This window comes from Grammomys surdaster, unplaced genomic scaffold, assembly GCF_004785775.1.
Source record: "Grammomys surdaster isolate TR1022 unplaced genomic scaffold, NIH_TR_1.0 126271, whole genome shotgun sequence".
NCBI lineage: Eukaryota > Metazoa > Chordata > Mammalia > Rodentia > Muridae > Grammomys > Grammomys surdaster.
This window is the reverse complement of record NW_021621071.1, coordinates 11,631,620-11,656,206: the sequence shown is the minus strand read 5'-3', so window position 1 is coordinate 11,656,206 and position 24,587 is coordinate 11,631,620. Positions and strand designations below refer to the sequence as shown.

Here is a 24,587-nt window from a genome sequence, read left to right as displayed (position 1 = left end):
TAGATACACAGATAGATACACAGATAGATACACAGATAGATACATAGATAGATACATAGATAGGTACATAGGGAAGCACAGCCCCTGGACTGGAAAGTTCAGGGTAGAGGGCAGGGGTGGGCCAGTCCTACCTTTGTAACAAGTAGGGACTGAGGGATGCTGGGAGAACCTGGAGGCCAGCTCTGCTTTGGTATGTTAAATAGGCACCTCAGCTGCTTGTCCCTGGTCTGAATCCAGCAATACTTTATATTTTAGTATTTTAATTTGGCACTTTCAAAATTTAAGATGTAATTAGGATAAGGAAATAGTTCTGAGATTGTAACCAATCTTTTTTAAAAATATGATTTTACACAACAGAAAAAGCTTGAGATTATAGCTGCATAATTAACATAGCATTTAATAGCCAATGTTATTCTGTCTCTGTAATAAAAATCATCTGCCTCCAAATGCTCATTTAAAGATTCTTTTATTGCATATCAAGATAATTTCTTTTTCTTAGGCTATGTAAGATACTATGTGTTTCTTAATTCTATTTAAGAAGTGACATGGAGCTAGAGAGATGGCCCTGTGGGTAAGATCACTGCTCATCAAGAGGGCCTGGGTTCGATTCCCAGCACTTACCCTGCAGGTTACAACCATCTGTAACTCCAGTTTCAGGAGATCCTGAGGCCCACTCTTGACATCCACGGGCACCAGGCATGTACTTGCAGACAAAACATCCATTCATATAAAAGGAAAAAGAAGTCTACATGATGGTTGTCAACATTTTGTTAATGTCACTAGGCAGCCACTTGAAAAGGGGCTCCAGTTGTACCCCTGTCTCTTAACACGTAGAAGTTAATTTATTGGTTGAATGCTAACTTCCTGTGTCCTTTGTGCAGTTTGATACGCGACCACAGGAAATGTCAGGGCTGTGACACTCTCGTTGGGTTTCAGCAGCTGTACTACTTTTCATATTTTTTACTCAATTAAGAGTATTAAAAATACCAGCATGGTGGCACATGGCTTTAATCCCAGCACTCAAAAGACAGAGGCAGGAGGATTTCTGTGAGTTCACATAGGGAGCTTCAGGACTACATAGAGAGAGAGAGACCTTGTGTCAATTTTTTTTTTTAAACAAACCTTATGTGGGACATGAGTTTGGGGTAGAAGAGTTGGGAGGTAAGAAAGAAAAGGCCAGTGCTCGCTTCGGCAGCACATATACTAAAATTGGAACGATACAGAGAAGATTAGCATGGCCCCTGCGCAAGGATGACACGCAAATTCGTGAAGCGTTCCATATTTTTTTCAAACTATTCCACAAAATAGAAACAGAAGGAACACTACCCAATTCGTTCTATGAAGCTACAATTACACTCATACCCAAACCCCACAAAGACCAGACAAAGAAAGAGGACTTCAGACCAATCTCCCTTATGAACATCGATGCAAAAATACTCAATAAAATTCTAGCAAACCGAATCCAAGAACACATCAAAACAATCATCCATCATGATCAAGTAGGTTTTATCCCAGGAATGCAGGGATGGTTCAATATTCGGAAATCCATCAATGTAATCCACTATATAAACAAACTCAAAGAAAAAAACCACATGATCATCTCACTAGATGCTGAGAAAGCATTTGATAAAATTCAACATCCCTTCATGATAAAAGTCTTGGAAAGATCAGGAATTCAAGGCCCATACCTAAACATAGTAAAAGCAATTTACAGCAAACCAGTAGCCAATATCAAGCTAAATGGAGAGAAACTTGAAGCAATTCCACTAAGATCAGGGACTAGACAAGGCTGCCCACTCTCCCCCTACCTATTCAATATAGTACTGGAAGTCCTAGCCAGAGCAATTAGACAACAAAAAGAAGTCAAAGGGATACAAATAGGAAAGGAAGAAGTCAAAATATCGCTATTTGCAGATGATATGATAGTATACTTAAGTGACCCCCAAACTTCCACCAGAGAACTCCTAAACCTGATAAACAACTTCAGCAAAGTGGCTGGTTATAAAATCAACTCAAACAAATCAGTAGCCTTCCCCTACATGAAAGATAAACAGACTGAAAAAGAAATTAGGGAAATGACACCCTTCACAATAGTTGCAAATAATATGAAATACCTTGGTGTGAATCTAACCAAGCAAGTGAAAGACCTGTACGACAAGAACTTCAAGTCCCTGAAGAAAGAAATTGAAGAAGATCTCAGAAGATGGAAAGATCTCCCATGCTCATGGATTGGCAGGATTAATATAATAAAAATGGCCATCTTGCCAAAAGCAATCTACAGATTCAATGCAATCCCCATTAAAATCCCAACTCAATTCTTCACAGAGTTAGAAAAGGAAATTCTCAAATTCATATGGAATAACAAAAAACCCAGGATAGCGAAAACTATTCTCAACAATAAAAGAACCTCTGGAGGAATCACCATTCCTGACCTCAAGCTGTACTACAGAGCAATAGTGATAAAAACTACCTGGTATTGATACAGAGACAGGCAGGAAGATCAATGGAATAGAATTGAAGACCCAGAAATGAACACACACTCCTATGGTCACTTGATCTTTGACAAAGGAGCTAAAACTGTCCAGTGGAAAAAGGACAGCATTTTCAACAAATGGTGCTGGTTCAACTGGAGGACAACATGTAGAAGAATGAAAATTGATCCATTCTTATCTCCTTGTACAAAGCTCAAGTCTAAGTGGATAAAGGACCTCCACATAAAACCAGATACACTGAAACTAATAGAAGAGAAGGTGGGGAAGACCCTCGAATACTTGGGCACAGGGGAAAAGTTCCTGAACAGAACACCAATGGCATATGCTCTAAGATCAAGAATTGACAAATGGGACTTCATAAAATTGCAAAGTTTCTGTAAGGCAAAGGACACTGTCAATAGGACAAAACGACAACCAACAAATTGGGAAAAGATCTTTACCAATCCTACATCTGATAGAGGGCTAATATCCAATATATACAAAGAACTCAAGAAAGTAGACTCCAGACAACCAAATTACCCTATTAAAAAATGGGGTATAGAGCTTAACAAAGAATTTTCAATGGAAGAAACTTGAATCGCCGAGAAGCACCTAAAGAAATGTTCAGTGTCCTTAGTCATCAGGGAAATGCAAATCAAAACAACTCTGAGATTCCATCTCACACCAGTCAGAATGGCTAAGATTAAGAACTCAGGTGATAGTAGATGCTGGCGAGGATGTGGAGAAAGAGGAACACTCCTCCATTGTTGGTGGGACTGCAAGATGGTGCAACCACTTTGGAAATCAGTGTGGCGGTTCCTCAGAAAATTGGACATAGCATTACCTGAGGATCCAGCTATACCACTCCTAGGCATATACCCAGAAGATGCTCGAACATATAACAAGGACATATGCTCAACTATGTTCATAGCAGCCTTATTTATAATAGCCAGGAGCTGGAAAGAACCCAGATGTCCTTCAACTGAGGAATGGATTCAAAAAATGTGGTATATTTACACAATGGAGTATTACTCAGCTATTAAAAGCAATGAATTCGAGAGCTTCCTAGGTAAATGGATGGAACTAGAAATTATCATCCTGAGTGAAGTAAGCCAATCACAAAAGAACACACATGGTATTCACTCACTGATTATTGGATATTAGCCCAGAACCTTGAAATGCCCAAGATGCAACTCACAGGCCACATGAAGCTCATAAAAAAGGAAGTGATTCAAGTGGGGGTGATTCAGTTCTTCTTAGAAGGAGCAACAAAATACTCAAGGGAGCAAATATGGAGACAAAGTGAGGGACAGAAACTGAAGGAGGGGCCATTTGAAGACCTTTCCACCTGAGTATCCATCCCATGTACAGTCACCAAAGGTAGATGCTGATGTGGAAGTCAGGAAGTGCATGCCGATAAGGGTCTGATATGGATGTCTCCTCAGAGGCCTTCAAGAGTCTGACATATTCAGAGGCAGATGCTCACAACTAGCCATTGAACTGATCATGGGGTTCTCAATGGAGGAGTTAGAGTGAGGACTGAAGGAGCTGAAAGGGTTTGTGGCCCCATGAGGAGAGCAACAATACCAACCAACCACAGCTCCCAGGGTCCTAACCACCAGCCTGGGAGCACTTATGGAGGGATCCAGGGCTTCAGCTGAATATGTAAGAGTGGAGGGCCCTGCCAGGCACAGGTGGAAGATGAGATCCTTGACCTCATGAAGGATGGACGCCCCAGGGGGTGGGAAGTTTGAGGGTGGGGAAGTGGGAGTGGGGGGAGGGTAGGTGGGGGTTACATCCACGGAGAAGAAGGAGGAGGGGTAAAGGGATGGGGGGTTCCAGGGTGGGTGGGGGATGGGGTAAGGGGATAACATATGAAATGTAAATAAAATATCCAATAAAAAAAAAGAGATAAAAAAATAAAAAATAAAATATCCAATAAAAAAAAGAAACATCAAAAAAAAAAAGCAAGAAAGAAAAGGCCAGATCCCCCAACTCCAGCTCCATTTGCTCACAAATAAAACACACCCGCAAAACAGATTATCCATTAACATTTTGTCATTGTGGTATTTCATGGCTATATATATTTAATACATCATTTAATTTAGCCATTGTATGAATAAATTTTTCTCAAAAACATCAACATTAAAAAAAAATCTTTTTATGAGTACTGGAGAGATGGAGAGATGGAGAGTGCTTAAGAGTACTGGCTGATCTTCCAAAGGTCCTGAGTTCCGAGCAACCACATGGTGCCCCACAACCATCTGAAATAGAATCTGCTCCCCTCTTCTGTTGTGCATAAAAACAGAGCACTCATAGACATAAAATAAATAAAGCTCTTTTTATAAGTTTTTGTTGTGCTGGGTTGTGGGGGCACATACCACGGTCACGTGGACAACCTGTGGGGGTCAGTTCTGACTTTACTCTCGGCTTTCCTTATTTGCCTGGAGTTCTTTGTGTCTGTCTGAGGCCTCATGGTTCTCCCTCTTCTTCAGCATGTCAACTGTCTTTGTTCCTGTTCAGCTCGTGCTTAGGCAGCCATGTTGGTGAGACCATGGGTGTAGTTTCTGACCTCTCTAGGAGACACAATCTTACCCTATCTTCCACGACATTCACCGAGTCATAGATGTGAGACTGTTGTACATGTATCCATCCTTCCTGGGTTCCACAACTCTGCATTTTGCTTGGTAATGGTTTTCTATAGTGGTCTCAGTCTGTTCCAAAGAGAAGTTTCCTTGAAGAAGGATGAGAACTGCCCTTAATTGTGGGTATAAGAACAAGTATTTGGAGTGTAGTTAGGGGTTATGCTAGTTTATAAAATGCTAGTTCTAGGTTCTCCAAGATCGATGGTTCACTAGCTCTGCATAGTTAGCTCAGGACAAATATGTAGAATGTAGTTAGAGGAATTACACTAGCTTATAAAGTGGTAGTTGTAGGTTCTCCAAGATTGATGGTTAACTAGCCGTGCATAGGTTAGCTTAGTTCTCACTACTGGGCATGGGTTCCCTCCTGTTGACTGGGTCTTAGGTCCAATTAGAGAGCTGTCGGTTTCCACCAAGGTGTGCATGCCACTACTGCACCCTTACACACTCAGGGTTAGTGTGTCATGCTGGTCATTGTTATGCTTCATAGGTGTCATAGCTGGGTAGGACTATGGTGGACTCCCTCCTCTGGAAGGTACATTTGGAATTAGATGTTTGTGTAAGCTGGTAGCTATGGACCTAACTTCATTCTTCCTCGTGTGGACATCCAGTTCTCCAAGCATCGTTTGTTGAGGATGCCTTCTTCTCTCCAGCTTGTTTTTGCCGCCTGTGTCAAATATTAAGCAGTTGAAGTTACAACTTCAGTCTTGTGCCAGGACCATATCATTTGTCTTACTATACAGCTCCATAGCACATCTCTTCAGAGCTACAGTGATAGTCCCTTCAGTATGTTTTCCTTTTGTTTAGGATCATTTTAGCTATCTGGGATTTTTTGCAGTTCCATATGAATTTTTGTATTTTTTTCCCTATTTCTGTGAATATGATGGAGAGTTTCATTCAGTTTCCTTGAGTCTGCAAATAGCTTTTGGTAAAATAGTAATTTTTGCCATATTGATTCTACCAACCCATGAGCTTGGGTTGTATTTCCATTTTCTAGTGTCTTTCCTCGTCTCTTTATTTGGCTGTTTAAAGCTTTCTCCCCGCCTAACCCCACCCCACCCCAAATTTTACTTTGGATAGATACTTTTCATTTTTTTTATTTTATTGGATATTTTCTTTATTTACATTTCAAATGTTATCCCCTTTCTTGATCCCCACCCTGAAACCCCCATCCCATCCCCTCCCCTGCTTCTATGAGGGTGTTCCCCCACCCACCCACACACACCTGCCTCCCTGCCCTTGAATTCCCCTACACTGGGGCATCGAGCCTTCACAGGACTAAGGGCCTCTCCTCGCATTGATGCCTGACAAGGCCATCCTCTGCTACATATGCAGCTGAAGCTCTGGATCCCTCCATGTGTTCTCTTTGGTTGGTGGTTTAGTCCCTGGGAGCTCTGGGGGGTCTGGTTGGTTGATATTGTTGTTCTTCCTATGGGGTTGCAAACCCCTTCAGCTCCTTCAGTCATCTCTCTAACTCCTCCAGTGGGGACCCTATTGGGGACCCCGTGCTCAGTCCAATGGTTGGCTGCGAGCATCCCCTCCCTATCTGTCAGGCTCTGGCACAGCCGCCAAGGAAGCTTTCATTGTAGAGCTCCTTCCCTTCCTTGAGCAGCAGGTTTAATTCTAGGTGTTTCCATGTGACTCACGCTTTCTCCCTTTCAACTGTCATTATTCCTTGCTGTGTATATTTGCTTTCACCATGGTTTATTGGAGGGATTTTCCTTTCTTGTCATTTCTGTTTGTGTGCTTCTCGTATCTATGTGAGTATGTCTGTTCTTAGTTTGGGGAAGTTTTCTTCTATGATCTTGTTGAATATCTGGTCTGTGCCACTGACCTGGAATTCTTCCCCTGATCTATGTCTATAATTTGAAGGTTTGTTTTTTTTTCATGATGTCCCACGTTTTCTGTATGTTCACTTCTGGTTGTGTAAGGATTTTTTTTTTTTAAATATTCTTTGCTTACTTGGTCTGTATCTTCTACTTGATCTCTGAGTCCTGATAGTCCGTCTTCTGGTTCATTCATTCCCTCCGCTTGTCAGGCTGACCTTTGAGTTTTCTGTGAGTTCCTGAGTATTTAAGTCCACCTGTATCTCAGCTGAGTTCTATCGCCTTATGTAATTACACTCAAGGCCTGGACTGCCTTCTTCATTTCTGTCAGCCTTGCATTTGTTCCCTTGGGTATCGCTCAAGTTTTAGTCAGCTTAAGTCAGTGGCTCTTAATCTGTGGTGACAACCCTATTGAAGGTCTCTTATCTGCCTATCAGATATTTACAATTCATAGCAGTAACAAAATTATAGTTATGAAATAGTAAAGAAAATAATTTTATGGTTGGAGGGTCACCACCACATGAGGGACTGTATCAACGAGTCACAGTGTTAGAAAAGTTGAGAACCATTGCCTTAGTTTCTTTTTCTTTGATCACATTGAGCTATTTCTTTGTTGTCTTCATTGAAATTCTTTAATGAAGTTTACGGTTCTTTCAAATTCTGGGTCCTGGGGTTCTTGAAGGTATTATTCATTGGCAAACATTTCCACAGGACTAGTAAGTTTTGGAGGGTAAATACTGCCCTGGTACTTCATATTGTTTGTATTTTTTGTGATGAGAACTGAGCATGTGGCTGTCTTTTGTTCTGAGTCTCATAGGGACAGTGCAGGCTGAGGCAGAAGATGCTGTAAGGGTGGATTGGGCCTGCAGGCTAGAAGGGGCTTGGGCGGAGTGAACTCAGTGGGACAGAGGGGACTAGGCTGATGGCAGGATATGTCCCCTGTTCCAAGCCTGAGGTATGTGGTCGATCTGGCAGGGAGGAACGTTTGGATGTGATATGGGAGAGATTCTGGCTAGATCCTGTTGAGGGTTGCATTGTGGGAGATCTCGCTGTATGAGGGTGGTAGACGTACCACAGAAGGGACCCTTGGGTAGTCTCCCACCCCCTTACTTTCATGTATTCATTGATATTTTGGGACTTTCAGGGGTCCCACTTGTGATTTCATAATAATGACACAGAGATATCTGTACAGTGTAAGGCTATTGGCCTGTTTGCTAGGGCTAGCCTCTAACTTAACCTCACTTCCCCACTGTTGAGTCTCTCCACATGAGTCTTTCTCTGCTCCTCTGCTTCTGTCCTTCTGCCTCAATGAGGACTGGGGAGGGAGAAATGTGGAAATCTCTGAGGGTTCACCTATACTTCTGGGTCTTACTAGATTGGTTTCTGTGTTAGTCCTTGATAGGCAGCCTTGTTGATGTGAAATCTTCTCACGAGTGACTGTCTCCACCAGTCCTTGCCTTTGGGCACACTGGTAATCTGTATCAAGGCGATATACATTCAGAAACTAATGATCGAATTGAGAGATGAATTAATTCAAAAGTTTGTTTCAAAATCTGGGATCAGAGCTGGGGCCCAGTCCATGCCATCTGGTTGACGTCTATTTATAGCCCTCAAGTGGTATCGTTCTTTGCCATGGGGAGAGGAAGGTTGACTGTTACTGGGTGGGCTGTTTCCTGGATGGCCGGGATGCTTTTAAGAGCAGATGGTTTAAGATGGGGTGATTTGCTGCCTGGATCCTGACTTAGCAGAGAAAGGGATTCTGGAAGAAGTGGTTCACTTCTTTCACCTAGAACTAAGGACCGCTGAGCTGGGTACAAGTGATGCCTCAGTCTGTGTAGATCTATTGCTGATATATGCTTCTTTTATTGTAAACCATTTACGTATCACAGCAGCGACCTAGTCCCACTGGGACAGGTGAGTGCCAAGCCTTCACATCTGATGACGATTTGGAAGACTACACAGAGATGTAAGATATCTTCATTTTGATCAGGGTTATGCCAACCATGGACCACATTTGCAGCAAAATAATTGAAATCCACAAGTGACATCAACATGCCACTCCCCGTGTCACAGAATTCAAATCTCCTGGAAAAAGCGTCGCAGAGCGAAAATGTAGGGAGGTGAATTTTTAATCAGAGTTTAATCAGGTGCATCAGCATTAGGAGTAGAGAAATCCAACCAAGAGTAACAGAGAGAAAAGGAAAACGAAGTGAGACAAAAAAAAAAATATGTATAACTTTAAAGCAGAAATATTTACACATGTAATCCCATGTATTCACAAATGTTTTATTGCATTCCATGATATGTAGTAACTGAAACACCACCGTAGACATCTGTCATTCCGACAGTTTTTATGTCTTTGTGTGGGAAAGTTGGGTTCCTTTCTCCTAGCTAACTTGAAACGTACAGTTTTCAACCATGGTTACACAACTGTATTCCAGAATATTAGCAGTCACACCTCCTCTACCCTATTCCTGCTGTCATGAGTCCTTCTCTGTGAGGAAATATAAAGCCGCAGTGGTGGTATCCGGGGAGGCTTCCATGATGCAATGCGGTGGGTCCCACATGCCAGCGGCCTGGAGGCTGTGGCGGTAGCAGGCCCCAATGACACGAGGAAGTCCTTGGTTCCAAAAGGGTTTATTGTCATGGTGGATGGTGGATGAATCTGGAAGGTCCCCCATAGAACTCAGGGCAGTCCCGGGTTATATAGGGAGAGAGAAAGGGGAGGATCTGGGAAGGCATGCTTAATTTGCTCCGCCCTCTGGCCTTCATTAGCATGTAAATCCCTAGGCCCTGAGGCCTCTAGTCACGCCCTTTACCTGTGCACTTTGGGAGGGGCTGTAATGGTCTAAGTGACTGAACAATGTATTTCTATGGAGACTAGACTGCTTTTTGAGACCCTGGGTTCTGGGGGCACTGAACTCCTGCCGGTTCTCATGCAGAGTCTCGGGGTTCTAGGCAACTGCCCAGCCATGACCCAGAATACCCTTCCGCAGTCCCACACTTCTCCACCTCACCCTCCATACCCTATGCCCCTTCAGCCTTTGGTTACTGCGAATCCACTTTTACTTCAAAGAATTCAGTGGAAACAAAACAAAACAAAACATGTCTCGCTTTCTGTTCTTGACTTACTTCTCTTAACACAGTGACTTCACACAATTGCATCCATATAAAATTGGTGAATAGGATTCCATTCTTTATTGTGGTTAAGTGACACTGCATTGTATGTACAGCCTTTAATTTCCCATTTGTCCCACACTAAACTTGAACGATTATTCTAAATCTAATCTAAACATCAGCAGTATATACTTAAGAAAGTACATGATTTCTTGCCTGTGGGTATGTGCTATGTGTTATTCAGTCTCTCCCCCACCCCCATCTCCCTCCACCCCTGCCCCACTATGGCACAGACCTGAGGTAAATCAACTTCAAAGGGAAAGAATGGAAGAGTTCATGTTGGCTTGTGGTCTCCAAGCCCAAACCACTGTCTGTGTTTTGTTGACTTCTTCTTTGGTACCTGTGGTAGTAAATGTGTGGTCAGAGCTGCCCATTTCGTGCTGGCCAGAAAGTGGTAATGCCCAAGTCGCAAGGACCCAAAAGACCACAAGGAGCCAGTTCTTATACAAACACATAAGGGTCTTTATGACAAGCTCATGAGAAAGGTCTCTCACCGTCACCATCACAGCGGGTCAGACATAAGAGCCCCTAGGGGTTTAGGATCTAGGGGTGCAGGGTATTTATTGTGGTCACAGTAAGCTTGGGGAATTTCCATACGGGTCCGCAAGTTAATACTTTAAAAACTGCATTTTTGGTGTAATCTGCAGGAACCAGACATGGGGGCCAAACCACCTGACAAACAGGATGGCTAGGTTATCTATTCTCTGGAGGATTTCTTAGGTTATCTATATGTACCTTGCCACTTGGTTGGGGTTTACAGAAACAAGGAGATGAAGAGGCTGGAATTCTAATGACTCCTTCAAGGGCCTGCTTTTGGACATCTAGTGGTATGGACTGCCAACCATGCATTTAATGTGTGCCTCTGGGGGAGATTGAAGGTTCAACTCTACACCCAGCAGAGAAACTGCCTAATCCTATGAAAGTTCTACTCATGGTGTTTGAGGAGGCTTTCCCCACCTTTGTATAAAGGCCTACTACTCACCCTGCCAAGGACAGTGCATGACAGTTCCTCATTCTTTCCCACATCACCAGCCCTTCTCCCCTTTGTCCCTGTGGTAACAACCATCCGTGTGGAAACAAGGTGACAGTTCATTGTGGTTTTGGTTTGCGTCTTCCTGGTGATGAGTGGCGTCATCCATGGAGTGGAGAAAGGTGTGTTTTCGCAGCTTGCTCCATCCTGTAGCTTGTTCGTTTACTCTGTGGCCGGTTGCTCTTCTTACTAGAAGCTTTCACAGGTAGATGTGATTCTTTGAGGGCTAGGGTTATCTGTGATTTGGAGTCACTAACAAAAGTCTTTGCTGTCCAGTCCCCTTGCTAACATCCTGTAAGGTTTCCCCTGTGTTTTCTTCAACAGGCTTCCTGGTTTGGGCTCTTACGTGTAGGTCTTTGTCCCACTTCGAGATTATTTTTGTACCTACTGAGAGGTAGGGTTCTGGTTTTGTTTTTGCGTGTGTTCATGTTCAAGTGCCTAGTAAAGGTTGTAGGGAAACTCTGCCTGATGGTCTCAGAGGCTCTGCAAAGAATCCATTGTAAGTGTATAGCTCTGCTCTACTGTCCGTCTGACGGTTTTCTTTTTGACGAAGGAGGGATGGAGAGGGCTTACTATCTTTCTTTGATTACTTTAATTTTGTAGTATGTTTGGTAGTGAGGTGCCACTTTCTCGTCCTTGCTGGCGTTACTGTAGCTATTCTGGATCTTTCGCGGTTCCCCATGAAGTTTAGGCGTTTTCTATTTCTTCGAGGAATATCATGTTTTTAGGATAGTAATTATCTTTTGCTTTCAGAATGAGACTCCTTTAGACTTTCCTTATAAGGCAGATCTGGCGGTGGCAGTTTCTCTCCGTGTCTGCTCCCTCTGTGGGACACACTCTAGCAGTGAACCCAGCTTCACACTGGTGCTGAGTTTACATGACTTACGTTATAGTTGGCTACGAATGTACAGCGCAGGTTTCTCCTCTGGGGTAGTAGAGCCACATACATATGCCTGACCCCTAAATTATGTCTGGTCAGTTGAGGTCAGTTGAGGGTTAGGAGAGGCCTTCTAGGAGTCTCCTGGAGTAAAGACTGAGTGTATTGTATGGGGACAGTGACACACACTTATAATCTCTTGCTATTTGTGGAGGCTAGACCAGGAGGATTGTGACCCAGCCTGGGCTATACAGAAGGGCCAAACAAAGCTAATATCCTGGGCATATTAGAATACCCAAATTAGGAAGACAGAGCTCAGTGTAGGGATGGAGTTCCTTCTATTGCCTGGATGGCCATATGCCTATCATGCCTCAGGTCCAGGTTTCAAATGCTCATCTTGGGAGGACACAGACACGCTGCAGGACTCTGTAACAGACGTGGGGACAGCTGAGGGGCTCCAGATTATTGTTTTCTCCATAAGAACAAACCTACCCAAGCCCTGGACAAATTTGAACCAGTAGAGTCTATGGAGGGGTGTGACTTCCATTTCTATGGCACAGTCCTCAGGCTAGCTCTCCGTGGGAACATACCCATTCCCTGTTATTCTGCCAGGTGGGTGGGGGTGGGGCAGGGTTGCTTCTCTGCCATTCTTATGAGGGTACACTTGTCTCACAACTTTATCTGGTTGAGCCTGTGTGACAGGCAACTCTGGGCCTTCCTTTCTAACATCACTCAAGAAGTTTTTCCGGACTAGATGGGACAACTCAGCAGTAAAAGTGCCTGGCTTGCAAGCTGGATAACCCAAGCTCGATCCCTGGAGAGTTGTCCTCTGACCTCCGCGCACACTGTGGAGGCCCTTTTGGCAAGTGAAAAATTAATTTGACCCGAAGAGGACCACAGATTGGCTGACATTACGATATGATTTCCTCTTTGCCCTTTTCTCCAAATCTGCAGTTTTACTGCATATTCTAAAAATGATTAGATTGTCTGTTATATTTTGATAATATACCGGTGGCTTTGATTCTCTGTTCATACGTTTAGGAGCAGTTACTCACACCTTTTGGATGTTCCAAAAACTATCCTTCTAATACATTCTCCTAATAGGAAGAAAATATGAAGGGTTCGTCTGTCCATCTGTCTGTCTGTTTTTAAGGTATAAATTCCCAACCCTCTACTGCGCCTTGTGTACTTTGTTACTCTGCATCACCAGGGTATTTACACATGTATCATACCAACTCCCAAGCTTAGAAAATGAGGCTCGGAGTACTTCCTTTGTTAACATAACCAAGTTGCAAGTGGTCCAGGGGGAATCCCGATCCGTTTTGTCTCCCTACTGAGGCTGAGCGCTGCCAGGGTGAGACTTAGGCCTTTTATGTACATGGTCTGACATCATCCTGGTTTTCCTGTGACCTCAGGATGATTTTTTAAAGACATTCTGAAGTCATTCCTTTTGCCATATTGTGTATTTATGAACTCAGCCTTTCTAGAACCTCCATCCTGTCTCCTCTCCATCCCCACCTGTGCTTCAGATTCTCCTCAGTGCGCCCCTTACCGGTAATATCCAGTAATGAGGACAGACAGTTATTTTCCATCTCCTTTTATATCTGTGTCAATATCATCATCTGAAATTCCCAAAAAGGCTCTGTCACTGTGGCCGAGGGGATTTGGGATTGCCCGTCTATTCCCATTCTGGAATTTTTTTCTTGGAAAGTGACAGCATATCCATGCTAAATCCTAAGCTTTACAAGAGTAGATACTTGTGCTGACTAGTTTTTAATGTCAACTTTATAAAATCCTTATCAAGAAAATGCATTCATAGGATCGGCTTATATATGCAAGTCTGTGGGTCACTATTTTTTGCGGGGAGGGGGGTAGGGGAGGGGGAATCCTGATGGTTGATGTGGGAGGTCCCAACCCAGGTGAGCTGCCCAGACCTGGGCAGGTATCCTAGAGTGTTTAAGAGAACAAACTAAGCAAGCCTTGAGGAGCACACTAGAAAGCAGCACTCTTCCAGGCTCCTGCCTTTAGGTTTCTGCCCAGCTTGAGTACCTGACCTAACTTCCCTGGATGAAGGGATGAAACAAACCCTTTCCTCTCCAGGTTACTTTTGGTTGTGGCATCTTATCAAAGCAATTAAGCCCTAAGATAACAACACCGCATCTGTTACTTTAGTACTTAGGTCTGGTGCTGATCCTGGCTGACCCAAATTACGTACTTTGTAAACATTTACTGACTGACATTGTGTCTGTGGTGTTCTTACAAGCTGCCAGGCAAACTAATCAATAGGCAGAGATGGCAAGTAGAGATGGCAGAAGTAGATTCCCTCGGCCTGACTCTCGTCTCCTTTATCCCAGCCACAGGTCCAGTAAATAAATTAGTATTTCTGCCCTTCACACCTCACAGTTTAGTTGTTTTCTTTTTTTTTTTTTTTTTTTTTTTTTTTTAATCTCCCACTGTATTTTGAGGCAGAGTCTCTTGTACCTTTTGCTGGCCTTGGAGGGAGTCACAACACAGCCAAGGATAATCTTGAATTCTTCCTGCCTCTGTATCCTGAGTGCTAATATCACAGGCCTGAAGCACTGTGTTCTGCTTCTCGGGTTGTCCATTGATTCTCATTCTGTCTCAAGCCTAAAGTGGAAACTTTCTTTCTCGTTCTGTGTCTCAGGCTTAAAATTTCATTATCTAGTAAGAACCATTTAAAATCCTTTCTCTTTGGCGAGCCTGTATTTGTCTTGAAGATATTATTTGTAGGTGTGCTACAAATGCTGTAGTGATGCTAGTACCACAGCACATTTGTAGTTTTTTTTTTTTTGTTTCCTCTCATTTTGGAGAACTGGGCCTTTCTGAGAGTAGCTGGGTTAAGCCTAATTCAGGAGTTTGACAAAGCTCTGACAGAATCTTTATTGCAGAACTTGGCAGCACCTGTGTCTGTTGAGTCTTCGGGACGACTTCATAACTCCCCCTGGTCAGCCAGTCTTTAACAAATTTCACACCTTACCTTCTTATTAATGTACTATACACATGGCTGGCAGTGTGTTCTTACTACAAGGCAATCTCGGGGTATCCACTGCAGACGGAGGGGCTATAAAGTAGTAAAATACTTCGGAAAATTGTGTGGAAGCTTTTCATAAAGAGTTACATAGATGTCCTCTCTATGATCCAGCCAATACCTTCTCCTTCTTATGTTTAAACAAGAGAGATGGAAATACACACCCAGAAGAGCCTAAGTAGGACTATCTTCAGCAACCTTCTTCAGGATAGCCCTGCGTACATCAACGGTTGGCAAGGTAAACAGATTTTGCTAAATCTATACTAGCCTGCCTCGAGCTGAGAGAGACATACGGACCAGACAGAACAGACAGACAGAAAGCTCTAGAACAACACTCATATAAATGAACAATGTAGACAAATCTCAATATTGTTTCGAGTGGTGGCTTTCACATGTGTGTGCGTGCATACAGCTGCCAAAGCCGGTAGAATTGCCAGCATCAAGACTTCACATCCTACAGAGCTGCATTTATCTCTTGACTATCACCTCGGTGAAGAGATAGGTTTTAAACAGGATGCCAATGGTAATTGTGTCTCTGAAATCCTCAGCAAATTGCCTGAGTGCCCGCTTTAGTTTCCTCATCTGCTGAGCGTGAAGGACATCAGCATCTACCTTGTAAAGCTGTTGGGAGCCGCCCATGCATTTGTCTGTTTGGGTTACATTTGTATCAATTAGAATGTTAGAGTAAAGCCTGCTGATCTTCAAGACAATAGCTCACCCACCCTCATCCTATTGCACAGGAGTCTCCAGGACAGAATTTGTAAATAACACTACTTGAGTACCAGGAGATTGGCCCGAGGCAGGTTCCGAGATCGATCTTAAGGATGGTTTTAAGTCCTTACACAAGTAGGTCCCCCTCCCCCTCTTTGTCGTTTTTTGGTGAGTATTCATCCCGGATGGTATCATAAGTATTTTCTCCATTGTCATCATTATAGCGCCTTGTAGCAGGTGCTACATTTCCAATAGCATTAGAAGCCTCTGCAGAGGAAATTTTTAACAAACCAATTCAGTAAGGGGCGCTCACAGGATTGTCGATGTTCATTTTACTTTCACAGGGAGCTAACAGGACACCCTAGCACCTGGAGGCCATCAGATCACCCTTCTTTATTCAGTCCATCCTTTTCTTTTATGTGAGGGAATTATAAATGACCTAAAGTGCTTGAGTTGGAGAGGACAGCACGGCTCAGAGCTGGGATGATAAGCCACTCTGGGAGATGGGAGTGACACGGAGTATGCAGACCATAGGAATCCTGAGCCTGCTGCTCCGAACTGTACGTCGGATGTCATGTTTCTCTTCAAGCAGTGCTGGAAGAACAGGGTCTTTGATTAATGGGTAGATGTGGGTTACAGCAACTGTGTCTTGGAGGAGAGAGACCAGAGGGGCCTCCCATTTGCTGAGTGGCTTGATGAAGTGTTTGGGCTCGAATTGGTGGAAAAGATGATCTTATTCATTTGGGGATCAGAAGGGAAAAATTCAAGATTGTCAAATGTGTCACGAACAAAAAAGGCGCAGATGGCCCCGGCCTAACTTTTGGTTATTATCCTAATGCTATTTTTACACTGGAAGATGAATATAGGCTGATGAGCTTTTGCACAAGTGTGTGAATTGCTGCGTTTTATTGAAGTATCTTTGTTTATGCTTGTGTGTTCCCTTTACTGCTAGTGCTTGCTAGTGGTTTATGCTTTTGCCAGGGTATCTTCTTAGCCACCCCTCACCCCCTCACCACCTTTGTTTTTCAGTGAGAAGAATCCCAGTCATGTCAAGGAAGTGCTCAGCTGTTGCCACAGTGTGTTCCCTCATCAAGAATGAAGTCACGTGGGGAGGTTTATTTTTGTGGCTTTTATTAGATGATTCCCATGTGTGCTGTCTTGGCTTCCTCAGAATTCTGTCACCAATGGCCCAGAAGTGATGAAATGAGACCAGTGCATCCTTCTTACTTTTTCTTCTTTTCCCCGGGACTCAGTTTACATATCTATAAAATGGATCCATTAGCTTATATTTTTGAGCAAATGAAAACACAATAATGATCACAGTAGTACTCATCAATTAATGGAATTATTTTTCTTTTAGCGACAAATGTGCCCAGTGTTTGCACACATTTTCAGGGTACAGTGAAGAGATAAAGTTTCTTTTATTTGATTTCCTTCCTGTTACAAATGTTTCTTAAAGACCTATTCCTAGCTATGGATACAATGTGATAGGATGATGGAAAGAAGACAGGATGAGTTGGGGGATTTTTCTGCTCAAGTCACCTGAACTGTTCTTTGTTCAGCAGCTGGACCACTGTGACTCACAGAGACAGCACATGATGCCAAGCGTGATGGGTCTCATCTCTGTGTGTCTGGAAAATCAGAAGTGACACTTTACAGGGGGGCATCCAACATTAATATCTTCCTGACATAATAGAACATTTGAAATCCCAGCCCGCGGGAGGTCGAGGCAAGAGAATCGGGAGCTCAAGACCAACTTTGGCCACACAGGGACCTTGAGGCCAGCTCACTGCAGTCCCTGTCTCTAAGTCAGTGAACAATTAAACATGAGAGCAGGAAAAGCATGTGTGCTGTGCCTGAGGACGTGGCAAGTAAGAGTTTTATTAGGTGCATATGGGAAGTGAATTCTGGGACAGAGGGGAAGCATGGGGCACAGAATGAGAACCCCGGGCAGATGTTGATCCGTCCGGAGCCACTGTGCACAGCAGGTGTAGCATACAGAGGGCCTGAGTTTAGAGTGGACAGTTACAAGTGTAAAGCCGAATAAGGAGTGCTCTCTGGCTCTGTTGTTCTTCTATTTATTTATACACATGCACGCACACTCATGCTCACGCACATGCACACACACACACTTATGCACAAATGTACACACATGCACACACATACACACACACGAGCACACACATATGCATGCACACTCATCCTCACACAGATGCACGCTCACACACGCTCACACACGAACACTCATGCACACACACATGCACACAAAGTGGAGAGGGGTTGGGGTGAGACGGAACCTGTCTGTCCGGGCGTGGATGCCCGCTTGGGAGAGTCGGTTGTCTCCCCCCCAATCTCCAACCCCCACCATGCGTGATCTAGAGTGGGGCTCATCACCTCATTATTTTGGTTTTTCTTTTGAGTCTAGGCTTCAGCCTGGCTTAAAGTCATGGTCCCCTGCTGCAGCTCCCCAGGGCTAATGTAACATTCACCTCTGTACCCTGGTAGAATGTGTCGGGTGTCGGCTCCCTAAACAGTTGGAATAACGTCTCGTGCCCATGAGAGAATTCTCTAGAACCATGAGAAGACATGGGAGGGGTCCTCCCCAGATTGAGCTGCAGAGCAGTTGCTTGTGTGGAGGTTTCTAGCTTCCTGTACTATGGGGATTTATTGTTAGGATTTTTAAGTGTATTTTAAATTGACCAAGATAAAAAACCCACACCAAAAAGTTAAATTGAGTTCCAATCTGTAGCAGATATGTACGATCGTCCAAGAATACTTGACTTGGAAGTATTCAGCTCGGCTCCTCTAGCTCTTCCCATGGAGATGACTAAATACAATTTTAAATTGATTTTCTTAAAGACTATGTTTGCGCTCTTTTGTGTTTTCCCTCCATTCTGATCCGAGCCTGGTTGAAGTGGGCAGTCAGTCGTTGAACAGATCTAACAGGTATCTCCTGCCCAGATTCTTATGACTTGGAAGGGTAAAACTTACAAAGAGAACACCTGGGTTTGCCAATCCAGAGAAGCCACGGAGTGGAAGATAAGCCCAGTCTTTAGAGCCTCAGAAAGAGAGGGGCTCAGAAGGAAGGAGCACTCACTGCTCTTGGGGAGCACAAGTGTTTGGTTCCGTGTAGATGGCTCACAACCATGAGATGGAACACCAGTTCCTGACGTCATTTCCGAGCTACTGAGGCTCTTTAACGCACATTGCCTACATACATACCTCCGACCACAGACCCATAAATAAAAACAAGTACTCAACCACATGCCTCAGTCTTTAAACTTGCTGGTCCATACCACCTTCTTTCGCTGCTATTTCAGAGTGAATTCCTTGTTTTTTTACTTTACAGTCGTCTGTCATTCTATTTCATTGATTGGTTAGATTTTTTTTGAGACAGAATTTCTCTGTGTAGCCCTGGCTATCCTGGCACTTGCTCTGTAGACCAGGCTGGCCTTGAACTCACAGAGATTCTCCTTCCTCTGCCTCCCTCCCGAGTGCTGGGATTAAAGGTGTGAGCCACCACTGCCATTCTTTAAACAACTAAAGAATTATTGTTCTCAATCAGTGGGAATGAGGACCAGAAAGGCAGGCAGGTGATGCCGAGAACCAGGCGCTTAGCCACTGGAGACTGTTGTGAGAGTCTTTATTTTCTTAAGGGTTTAGTTTTATTTTTAATTATGTGTACATGTATGTGTCCGTGTGTGGGAAGGTGCACGTGTGAGTGCAGTTGTCTGCAGACTACAGGAGAAGGCTTGGGATCCTCCGGAGCTGGAACTACAGGTTGTTGCAAGCTGTCTGACATGGGTTCTGGGAAACAGAATGCGGGTCCTCTACAAGAGTAGCGGGGGTTCTTAACTGCTGAGCCATCTCTCCAGCCCCTGCTCTTACTTCCCCAGAGGCCCTCCCAGCATTTCCTGGCTCTACACTAGCCTGTTAACAGGAGAGCAGATTGTGCCCATGGGTCTCCATACTGCAGTCCCCTGAGCCTGGCACAGGCAAATATTGCAAAATATGGCAAATATTGATTGGATAATACTGAGCCCACCAAGTCCTATGAAGGGTCTGGGTAGTAGGTTTTCTGTATGGATTGTCTGCCTCATGGAATTGTGTCTTAGTTCTAGAAAACATTGTTGGGGCTGGAGAGATGGTTCAGCCATTAAAGGCTAGCTAGGCTCGTGATAAAAAAAAAAAAACATAGAAAACATTGTTGCTCCCCAAATCTGAAACTCAAAAAGCAGATAAATTAATAGAGGGCTGTCTGATTGATTATAATATTTACACTGCATTTCCCATAGCAACTGGCCGCAATGTTTTGAAAACGTGACTTGGAGTCAAGAGGCCGTGGTTTGCATAGACTCTGTGGTCAGTTTAGTCTGCTTTGTGGACTTGAGCTCTGGTTTGGTCTGGGATTCCCTAATATTGAGATGCACACACCCAGCCTGAACTTAATTTTATGAATGAACTCACCTAAGAATAGTGATTCCTAGAATCATATTTATCCCATTTGTTTTGCTATTATCTCTACAAGGAAATTCGGCTTTAATTATAGACATAAAGGAAGTTTGTCTGTGACGTAATCAAGGCTTTCGGGTTCCGTCTGAACATTAATATCAAAAACTGGGGTGTCTCTCTGACACTGTACCAGATGACCTGTTGTCTATGTTTTATTCTGCTGTGAGGGAGGGGATGAGACTTCGGATGGAAGGATCTAGAAGGAGCCGACCCTTCCAGAGTATGAGGGGTGAATGACATCATCCAATCTCAGGTGCTTTCTTCTCCCCGACTTAGCCGGTTTCTCAGCTTGAATTGGGATGAACACATCCTCACTGGGAACAGTAATTCTGCAAATGCCCAGCATTGACTTTTATCTGAGCAATGCCCCATGAAGTATTCCCATATCCTGAAGATAAAACCGAAGTTAGAAGTCTACCACTGGCCTAAGGGCTGAGAGCCGGGTTTTCAAATTCCAGCCCTCTCATGGGTAGCTCCATATAAACAGGATGAAATTGCCCGGCTCAGGCTAAGTAACAGTCTCAGAGCTGGGGATCTAAAGCAGAGGAGACGGAGTAAAGCAACTCAGGGAAGAGTGGGATGTGCTCAGTAGCTCACATAAGAGTGTCCTGTTGGCTTAGGTGGCTACTGCAGGCCAGATTGTAGGGAAACTGGGTCAAAGAGCAGAGTTACAGCTGCTGGGAACACGTTGCCTGGCTTAGCAGGTGACACCTTCTGTGAGTCCCATAGTGGAAAGAGAGAACTGACTCCTGCAAACTATCCTCTGATCGCCACGGCACACAGCACATCTGTGTCCACACACACAGATACAACAGATACATCCAATCGTGTTTTTAAAGAGTAGAGGTCAGACGAGGTTGGGGAGATTTGAGAACTCTATAGAGGGGGAAACCCTGTAATGTTTAAAACATCATAAAGTTTAATGAAATGAAAGGTTTAAGGTTTTAAAATCATTTTTAAGTGTTTTCATGGGTGTGAGAGAGAGTGCCACAGCACGTGTCAGTTAAATGACAACCTATGAAAGGCGGTTTTCTTCCTCCATTATGTGGATCCTGGGTATTGAACTCAGGCTGCCAGGCTTGGTGGCAAACCACTCTATCTGCTGGGACATCTCACTGGCCCATTTATTTTGTTGACCAATTCTGTTACCTGTATACATTTCACTTTATATATAAACTACCATAGAAGATGGATTTCATTTAAAAAAAAAAAGCAGATTGGAAGGCAGGCAGCTATATACATAGCTAATGTGGCATTAATCTGTTGCTCCAAAGGAAATCTAATGCTATATTATTGTATGAATTACTTAGTTGGATTCAAACTTGCCTGTGACATCTGGGCAGCATCTGGTGGGGTAATTGAAACAATGTTGCTGAATTGGGGTAGTTTGATACATTCTTCAAAGACTCATGTCCCCAAGGACTGAGACAGAAAAATCCTGACATTCGAATTTCTCAGCATACAGAGAATGCTCACGTGACAGCAATAGGCAGTCTTAATGAGCTGGGTAGCCATGTTGTTTAGCACCCGGGAGGTTGGCTACAATTACTCTCACCCCCTCACTAATAACTAATAACTTGGGAGCATTCTAAAGGCAAACCTACAACACTCTTCTCTTTCTTTTGGAAATTGTCACTTTTTCTTGGCATGAAGTCCTCCTCCTTCACAGAGGGTAGAAACACACAGGTTCTAGAAGCACCCACTGACATGAAGCTTCCAGCAATCTCCTACATAGTAGCCAGGGAGCCCAGAATTACCAGATGAGCCAGAATGCAAGCTGAATATTATATATATTATCAGCACGCCATGTGTGTGGATTAGCCATGTGTCATCATCCCCAGGGGAGTTCACCAGGAAGATGAACCCATGGATGTGGGACATGAGAGGCTTGGCTTTTGAAAGGCCCCAGAACAATGGAGCTCACAGAGGTGAGATGGGAGACGCAGAACTGGATAAAGGCCTGCCATCTCCCAGGGCTCGGGGAGGCGGGGGTGGGGCTGTTGGCCTAGGTGCCTGGTCCAATTCCATAGTTTCAACCAGTTCACATCTCACTTCTCTTGAGCCCCATAAATTATTCAGGGGCCTCAGAGCCCTTGCAGATGTGGAAGAGCAGATGCTACTCTGATTTGGGACAGACTCGCTCAGGCTTGAAGAGGTGTCTGGTTGTGTCTGCCTGTCACCTGTTCCTGCTGAGCGGAGGATTGTGTTTATTTTCTTCATTGTAGAAAGGACCTCCCAGCGCCAGACCTAACCCCCTCATGGGACTGGGTAAGAAAGAGTAATGATGTAGTCGCCCCTCTCCTTTCTTCCTTTCTAATATTATTAAAAATGATGCCTTAGCAGTATGGTAAATTCTTCTGTCATTTGTGTACATGCAGAAACAGAACTAAACAGTAAGGTTCACCTTACTGCTGCCTTTTTCTGTGTAAAATTCCTTTAAGTTTTGGTTCCAGGTTTTGCCTGAAGTCTCTTTGAGTTGAAGATGCACCTCGGTGGCATAAGGTTTGGTAATGTTCTCCATTTTATCAGAAGAAAATCCTAACATGTTTTTTTGGGATCTGGAAACTGTGTACTTGGTTTTCTGTTGGTGTGTCAAGAATCGTTACTTTAAGAGGAAAGATGCTCTCAGTCAGACCGTGCCAGTTAGCGCAGTATTTTTTAACTAGCTAATTGTTAATGCAGGGCCTGTGTACTTCACGGTATACATGTGGGGGTCAGAAGGCAACTTTATGGAGTCGGTTCTCTCTTTCCATTATTAGGGTGGGCTCCAGGGATTGACCTCGGGCCACCAGGCTTATGTGGCATGTGTATCTGCTGAGCCATCTCACCAGCCATCTTTTAACTCATCCACCCTCCTGTGACTCTAGGAACACATACCTAACACACATGCAAGTCCATTGGCATGGTAATGGTTTTATATTTGCCTCACACTGATTTCATTTCAGAAAATTCACTTATTCACATATATTCTCATATTTTTGAGACAGTCTTGCTACATAACCAGGCTGGTCTTATTTAGGATCCTCCTGCCTCAGCCTCCAGTGCTGGGATTATAGACCGTATATGCACTGCCGCATTGAGCCCCTAAAAGGACTGAAGGGAGCATACAAGGATCCATAAAATAGAATATAACAAAGATATTCAATGAAAGGCTTGACAGAAAGGACCAGGAAGAAAGCACAAAGCAACCTAGACATAGGCTGAGAGACTGGGCGTACCCCACGCCACATGGGACTGGCCTCGCTATTATCTTCAAGTGAAGGGTTGTTTCTCTCAGCGAAAGGGAAGCTGGCCTGTAAAATACTCCACAGTGACCCGAAAGTAGAGGGCAAGTTGTTTATCAAGAAGAGGGAGGGTAATTACGCCTAGTGTTAAGACATCACTTCCGCCCGAGGGGTCTCATGGTTAGAGATGCTACAATTACAACTGCCTGACATTACAGCAGCAGAATGACTCCCAGCCTTTACTTCCTTCCTGTGAGGTGGTGAGGTTGAAGTAGAAGATCTGTAGAGACACTGTTGACATCCACTCCAGACTATATATATGTTAGCATTTTGTCTAAGTTCTGCTCCACGGTTACCTGGCAACAGCCAGGTATGCTCCGCCCCCCAACCCCAGTTTACCTGGCAACAGCCGGATAAATGCCTGACTCACTATAAAAGGAGCTGCTTGCCCCCTTCAGGAAAGCAAGAGCAAGAGAGTTCAGAGGGGGCATGACAATATATACCCCCTCCTTTCTTCACTGTGCTGTCTTCTAGAAACCAAAGCACCCCTCCCGTATGGAGAGAAGGCTAAGCAGCCCTTACCCAAGACACTTGGGACCGGAAGTGCACCCCTAACCCAAGACACTTGGGACCGGAAGTGCACCTCTAACCCAAGACACTTGGGGCAGGAAATGGTTCCAGATTTGTATGTTCAGAGATTGGGTATCATAGAAACGAGACTTAAGTCTAGATGAGACGATTGTCTCATGTTTCATGTACACATAACAATACTTAGACAGAAATTTACCTCATACAGTATATTAAATAATTTAATGCAAGTTGAATGTGAGATTCTCTACTAGCAGCTTCTGGTCTGTGCTCAAGAAGTTGTGGGTTCTAGGGCACTTTGGATTTTCTGACTGGGAATCCAGCATGTATTTCCCCTTGCGTTTCCTCCAGCTTCTCCTGGCCTCGCATCCTGTCAGGCGTGTCTTCCTCATACAGCTGCTTATCTCTTTCCCTGCTGAGCAAGACAGAAAGGCTGGGCAGGAGACCATGAGCTAGGCACGTTTGTATCCGGAGAGAAAG

The 24,587-nt window shown here is 44.0% G+C and overlaps 1 protein-coding gene and 1 non-coding gene across 4 annotated transcripts in view; both read left to right on the top strand.

The window, feature by feature from the left end:
- Positions 1 to 24,587, top strand: part of Srgap1 (SLIT-ROBO Rho GTPase activating protein 1) — a 266,805-nt gene that overhangs the window by 57,208 nt on the left and 185,010 nt on the right. The gene's annotated exons all lie outside the window — the stretch shown is intronic.
- Positions 1,180 to 1,286, top strand: LOC114613765. Its single transcript, XR_003710226.1, has one exon. It is a non-coding gene; the product is annotated as a U6 spliceosomal RNA (small nuclear RNA).